The sequence below is a fragment of the Ahaetulla prasina genome, chromosome 9, assembly GCF_028640845.1.
Source record: "Ahaetulla prasina isolate Xishuangbanna chromosome 9, ASM2864084v1, whole genome shotgun sequence".
Taxonomy (NCBI): domain Eukaryota; kingdom Metazoa; phylum Chordata; class Lepidosauria; order Squamata; family Colubridae; genus Ahaetulla; species Ahaetulla prasina.
In genome coordinates this window covers 30848037-30855003 of record NC_080547.1, presented here as the reverse complement: position 1 = coordinate 30855003, position 6967 = coordinate 30848037, and positions in this window count along the sequence as shown.

Below are 6967 nucleotides of genomic sequence, written 5' to 3'. Positions count from 1 at the left end.
CCCACCCATGCAGTCAGCCTCCACCTGAGCTGCCAAAAAAATCTAAGGAAGTCAGACATCCTTACCAGAGATTGGATGTTCCAGCAGATGGCACCAGGACTTACACTTGGCAGAAATTTCTTGCCTTGCTAGATACATTCCATCTAGAAATAGAATGCAGAAATCTAGCTTGTCTTTATAGATGGAGTGCCAGAGGAAATAGAGGACAATAGCAAAATACTCACTGCTATATCTCAAACACATGAAAAACTTCCTGTGTTGAATTTCTGCCCATTAGTCTATTTGAGACACAAGTATCTTAGACATTCGAAAACTGTGTGGATGAAAGGTTGATTGTTCTATTTCATGACACCTCACTTTTCTGTTAGCTAGCTCAAACAGATGGTCAAGTCTTGTTCTCCAACACAGATATGTTTTTATGTCTCACAACACTTGTGTGAAGTGAGTTAAGATAAGGGAATGTAATTGGCATAAAATCATCCAGGGAGTTTCAGAGTTGAACAGAGTGACATCCAGTGTACATCCACAGACGTCAGCTCATGACATTAATGTCTCTACTTGCTATGTCTAAGAGTCCCAAATAGGGAGTGGACGAGTTAAAAATAATCCTGGCACGGGAAAGCCAATGGACAAGGAAAGTCTCCTACCGCCACTACCACTATTGCATAAACAATTATTTCAGCAAAAAGTAAACAACTGAAGTCCTGTTATTCTCCTTTTCCTCACTTTTAGGCTTTAAAATCAAAGAAAGAACTTCCCCCACCCTTCTCTGCCAGTTCTATAGTATGGGAGCAATTGTATTATTTTTCTGGCGTCCAGAATGTACTGGGACAAAGGAATGTAACCAGAAGGAACAATAGCTGTGCCCGTCTTCTTCTGTTCTTGGCTCCTAGCTGGAACAAGCAGGCATTCTTCAAGAGACAGCTGGAACAATCTTCTTCGACCTGGTGCTCTAAGGCATGCTGGAATTCAATTCTTATAATTTCTTCCATTAGTAACTTACCAGAGAGGAAGAAACTAGTTAAAACTCAGCCTTTCTCTTTTCCTTCCTTCCTTCCTTGTATTTTATCAATCGATTGATTGATTCTGTGGCATCAAGTTGCTTTCAACTCCTAGGGACTACATTGATAGATTTTCTCCATGATTATCCATCCCTACCCTGTTCTTTTAGATCTCCCAATGATGGTACTATGGCTGAGAGTAAACATTTGTTAAGATCCAACAAGCACAGCCAAATGCTGCTGCTTGCTGCCTCTTGTTTCATTAGTTCATCAGATGCAGTATTATTCATGGTTTTCCTTCTGGAATTGTCCATCTCATTGCTGATACTGTCTATGAGCCCCCCGTTCTGAGTTTAGTACTTTAAATGACATTTGAAAGAGGTAACCTTATACCAGCATTCCAGGGACATTCAGTATCCAATGGGTTAAAACTATGCACTCTTTGTTTTTTATCATTATTTTAATTTTAATGTGCTGATGGGGAAATTTGGCAGATCATTCCAAACAACTTCAAAGGGAGATACAGAGAGGCCAACATGGAAACTATTCCTATGGCCCAACACATAAAGTCGGAATAATTATCATCAGCGCTCGCTCCAGAAACATTAAAGTGGAAGCTCAACATCTGTGCCAAAATTCTAGATTTTGGTTGGCCTAAAGCCTGTTGACATCAGACCACATGGCATACCTAATCTCTCATCACCCATATAATTTATCAAACAGCCCAAGAGGATTTGTGGCTAAATTTGGAAATGGGTGTTTTGAAACAAGGAATCACAAATTGCTGTATTTTCTAAAGTCCAGAAGGCCTTGAGTTAAAGATGCTAAAGAAGCTTCTGTGCTGGCCTATTGTCGCCAACATTGAATTAAGCTCTACTTACCATTTGCAGTAGTGCTATACTGTATATTAAACAATTTCCCTACTCCTCTTCATTCAAGCACTAGATAAACCAGTCTAGAAAGAAAGTAAGAATCTTAAAGGGTAAAGGTTCCCCTCACACATACATGCTAGTCGTTGCCGACTCTAGGGGGCGGTAATCATCTCCGTTTCAAAGCCGAAGAGCCAGCGCTGTCCGAAGACGTCTCCATGGTCATGTGGCTGGCATGACTCAACGTCAAAGGCGCACGGAACGCTGTTACCTTCCCATCAAAGGTGGTCCCTATTTTTTCTACTTGCATTATTTACGTGCTTTCAAACTGCTAGGTTGGCAGAAGTGGGACAAGTAACGGGAGCTCACCCTGTTACACGGCAGCACTAGGGATTTGAACCGCCGAGCTGCCGACCTTTTGATTGAGAAGCTCAACGTCCTAGCCCCTGAGCCACCGCTAGGATTCAACATATTTATTTATTTATATTTATTTGGTAGTAGTCCACACTGCAACATAGCAGATGGTTCTAATGTATTTACTGATGCTCAGCTCTGAGGGTAACATTTACTTTTGGAATGGAGGGTCCTATCAAAAAAAAGAGGTTCCTGCAATATTTGGAATCTGACAAAGTTCACTCTGTGCTTGATGAAGCCAACCTTTTGTTTCATTGCATGATTCAGACAGATATTTAAGGACTGAACCTAAAAGTGATCCTGGGCAAGAATGAGAGATATGGAGCAATAGCCCAGAATGGGCTGCTTACATTCTGACTCATAATAGCTCCGGGATCACTTGTCACTCACTTGTCACTCTGGTGGTGTTGAACTTACTTTTGATTCCCAGCAGGAATATTTTCCATTGCTTGTTCTGGCTTATGGCAGATGTGACCAGTTTATTACTGTAAGTTCGAAGAAAGTTTCTTTTAAATCATCTCTCATATCACAGCAATACTGAACTTGATTGAAATTTGGCCAAGAGTTTAGTGGCACCATGCAAGCGGTAAGAGATTGCAAGCTAATGTGGTAGATTTGAGAGACTGCTGTGGTAGAATATTTAGGTTTCCAAATTTATATACTCATGTATGTATTTATTTACTTAAATCTATTATTCACTACATTGTAACATTCTGGGCAGCCACACCCTTATTTATTTTTGTGTTTGTTTATTATTATTTTTTTTTATTTATTACTTATTATTCAGTGTATGCCATTTGTACATTGAGAGCCAGGGAGTCTACAGTGTTACTACAGAGTAGTATGCAGTTTGGTTTGGTTGCTTTAGAAAACATAACAAGACAAAAGACAAAACATAAAGACAGTTGTAATACGAATATTTGTTTGCTTTATAAATATCTGTATTACAAATACAACAAAAACCATGCATAAAAAGTGCTTAAAAATTAAAAAGAAAATGCTTCATGAAAAGACATGTTTTTACAATAACCGATACTTAATAAAGTTTGGGTGGGAAAAGTAATGGAGGATATATATGGAGGATATATATGCAAGAGACCAACTTCTTCTATGCATGCGCAGGATGGCGGCGTTTTGAAAACCATGCTGACAGCGGGTCGGGCCTTTTCCCGGCCGGGAAGCCGCGGAAGTTGCTCCCGAGCTCCCCAGACCTACCGCCCCGTGGATTATCGTCCCGACAGCTGGAGGGAGACCTTTGGGGCTTGCTAGACCCCCGGCTGTCGGGAACGGGGCAGGAGCGTCGGGCGAAGGGCGGACGGCGGATGGCGGTGGCCATTTTTGCTGGGCGGGGCGCGGAACGGCGCCCGCTGAGAAGAGCCCGCCGAGAAGAGCTGAGTCGGACCGCGGCTCGCCCAGACCTACCACCCCATAGATCATCCTCCCGACAGCTGGAGGGAGACCTTTGGGTCTCGTTAGACCCCCGGCTGCCGGGAACGGGGTTGGAATGTCGGGCGAGCGGTGGACGGATGGCGGCGGCCATTTTGGCTGGGCGTGGCACGGAGTGGCGCCCGCTGAGAGGAGTTAGGCCGGTTTGCGGTTCGCTACCAGGCGGCCGCATGAGTCACCAGCGGCCAATTACCCGGCGCTTTTGGCAGCGTGCCTTGCATCGGCGGAAGCGTCTAGCGGCAAGGATACCATCTGCGGTTTTGACATCAACACCAATGACATCGTTGGCGGCCATTACCATCGGCGGCCATGATCATCTGCGACGAACGGCAGCGGCCATTTTGGAAGAGCGCGGATTGGCACGCACTAGAAATGGCTGGTTTGCTGCAGCCGGCCATCATGACATCGGCGGTGGGGAGCGGGCCGCTGATCTTTTTAGCGGCTCTGTTAGCAGCATTGATACCAACGACCCTTTCGATGGCAGATGGCGGGGTCCATTCTACGCCGGGGGGGGATGGCGCCCTCTGGAAAGAGTTGGACCGGACTGCGGTTTTACTGCTGGACTGTCTGTCATTACCGCGAGCGGCCGGATGGTTTGCCGCATTCTCTTTAGTGGCACGGCTACCGCCGGTTTGGACATGGACTGCTCGGGCAGGCGGAACTTTGACTTTAGTTGACGGGCGATACCATGGGCAGAATCCACCAGCCCAACTTCCATCCTTTATTCCATCAGACTGTTGCCGTACCGGCCTTTTGCCGTGGTTTGTAACTATTCGGGTTCTGCCTGTTGTCTGCCTGCTACCATCTATCGACCTGGGATTTCCCTTTTTTCCCCGCTGTCATTTACATCTTAATCGCATGAAATATACGTCTGCCGAACTTCTTCGACTGCGAGGTTCCCCCGCCTCGCAGGAATGGCCCTCTGGGTTATCGAGGGCCGGCCTTAACGAGGGGTCTTGGGACCCGGAGAGGTGGCATGCGAGGAAGAAGAATTTGTGGGGCTTTGTATATAGGTTTTTTAATAAGGGTTTTTTAAAGGGGGGGAGGGTAGTGTCGGGTGGGGGGAAGAACCCGTCGGGGAGGGCAGGTCTAGTCCCGGAAACTGTTCCCGGCGTTTATCCATTAGGTCCGAGGGAGGGGGGTGAGGGGTACGTTCCAGAGGTGGAAGTTGGTTCCATCTGTACGGTAAGTGGGAGGGGCAGATATGGCGGAAGCAAGGGGCCATATCGCTTTCTGGGAGCTCGTGCTCGCTGTTTAAAAGCGATCACGTGCTCCGGCCGCCCCGTCTTTTCCTGCCCCGGTAGGCCAGGATCCTCAGAGCCCGGCCTCCGTTGATGTTATAATGCCCGGTCCGTGGTTAATAAAGCCCCCCTGATTTGTGACCTTATTCAGGGGGAATCCACGGACTTTATGGGCATTACGGAGACCTGGTTGGGCGCAGAAGGGGGTGTGCCCCTAGTTGAACTGTGCCCTCCAGGTTTCCGAGCATTCCATCAACCGAGGGCCCAGGGTAGGGGTGGAGGGGTGGCGGTTGTTATGAAAGAGGGTCTGAGCCGAGAGAGACCACTGTTCCTCAGATAGCCGGCTGTAATCCTTCTTGTGAAGTGGGGCCATAAGAATCAGATGGGTCTGTTGATCGCTGCACCTGGCTCCTTGCTACGTGACTACAGCCCTGCCTGAGCTGCTGGAGGTGCTAGCCGGGGTGGCGGTGGAGATCCCCAGACTCTTGGTCATGGGTGACTTCAACTTGCCATCGGCCGGCTTGTCGTCGTCAGTGGTTCAGGAGTTCCAGGCTTCCATGACGGCCTTGGACCTGGTTCAAATAACTGATGGCCCTACCCACACGGGGGGATCCGCGCTGGACCTGATTTATATCTCTGGACAGTGGTTTAATGATCTGGTAGTAAGAGATTTAGTGACGTTACCGGTGTCATGGTCAGATCATTTTCTCCTCCGCCTAGACTTTCAGACCGCTACTCACCACCGCAGGGAGACGGAACCAATACGTTGGTTCCGCCCCAGGCGCCTGATGGACCCTGAGAGGTTCCAGACGGAGCTTGGGCCGTTTCCTGAGGATCTTGCCCACGGCACGACCGAAGAACTAGTTGCGGCCTGGGAACAGGCCGCGGCTGGGGCTTTGGACCGTGTCGTGCCTTTGCGGCCTCTGACCCGGCGCAGATCTCAATTAGCTCCTTGGTTCTCTGAGGAGCTGAGAGAGATGAAACGCCGGAGAAGACGCCTAGAGAGCGTTTGGAGGTCCAGCCGTTCGGTTGATCGGACACTAGTTAGGTCTTTTTCAAGGACCTACCTAGTGGCACTGAGGGTGGCGAGGCGCTCCTACGCTTCCTCCCTCATTGCGTCGGCAGATAACCGCCCGGCCGCCCTGTTTCGGGTAACCCGTTCCCTCCTTCACCAGGGGGAGCGGGATGACCCCTTACAGGGACGTGCCGAGGAGTTTAACGGTTATCTATACGATAAAATCGCTCAGCCCGGGATAGCTTGGACCAAGATTGCGATGATCCGGATGAGATGACTGAGGCGCCTTGTTGATACCGTTTGGGATGAGTGCGATGCTGTGACTCCGGAGGACAGGGACGGGCTGCTGGGGAGGCTGCATGCCACTACATGTTTACTGGACCCTTGCCCCTCCTGGCTGGTGCTGGCCACTCAGGAGGTGACACGAGGCTGGCTCCAGGGGATTATAAATGCTTTTTGATGGAGGATCTTCCCGCCGCCTTGAAAGAGGCGGTGGTGAGACCCTCCTCAAGAAGCCTTCCTGGACCCAGCTATTTTGGGTAATTACCGTCCAGTCTCCAACCTTCGCTTTATCGAAGGTTGTAGAGAGTGTGGTGGCGTGGCAGTTTCCTCAGTACCTGGAGGAAGCTGTCTATCTAGACCTGCTCCAGTCCGGCTTCCGGCCCGGCATAGCACGGAGACAGCTTTGGTCATGCAGGATGACCTCTGAGGCCAGGGACAGGGGTTGCTCCTCTGCCTTGGTCCTGTTAGATCTCTCATTGGCTTTTGATACCATCGACCATGGTATCTTGCTGCGCCGGTTGGAGGGGTTGGGAGTGGAGGCACCGCTTATCGGTGGTTCTCCTCCTACCTCTGACCGGTCGCAGACGGTGTTGACAGGAGGGCAGAGATCGACCGCGAGGCACCTCACTTGTGGGGTGCCGCAGGGTCGATTCTCTCGCCTCCTGTTCAACATCTATATGAAGCCGCTGGGCGAGGTCA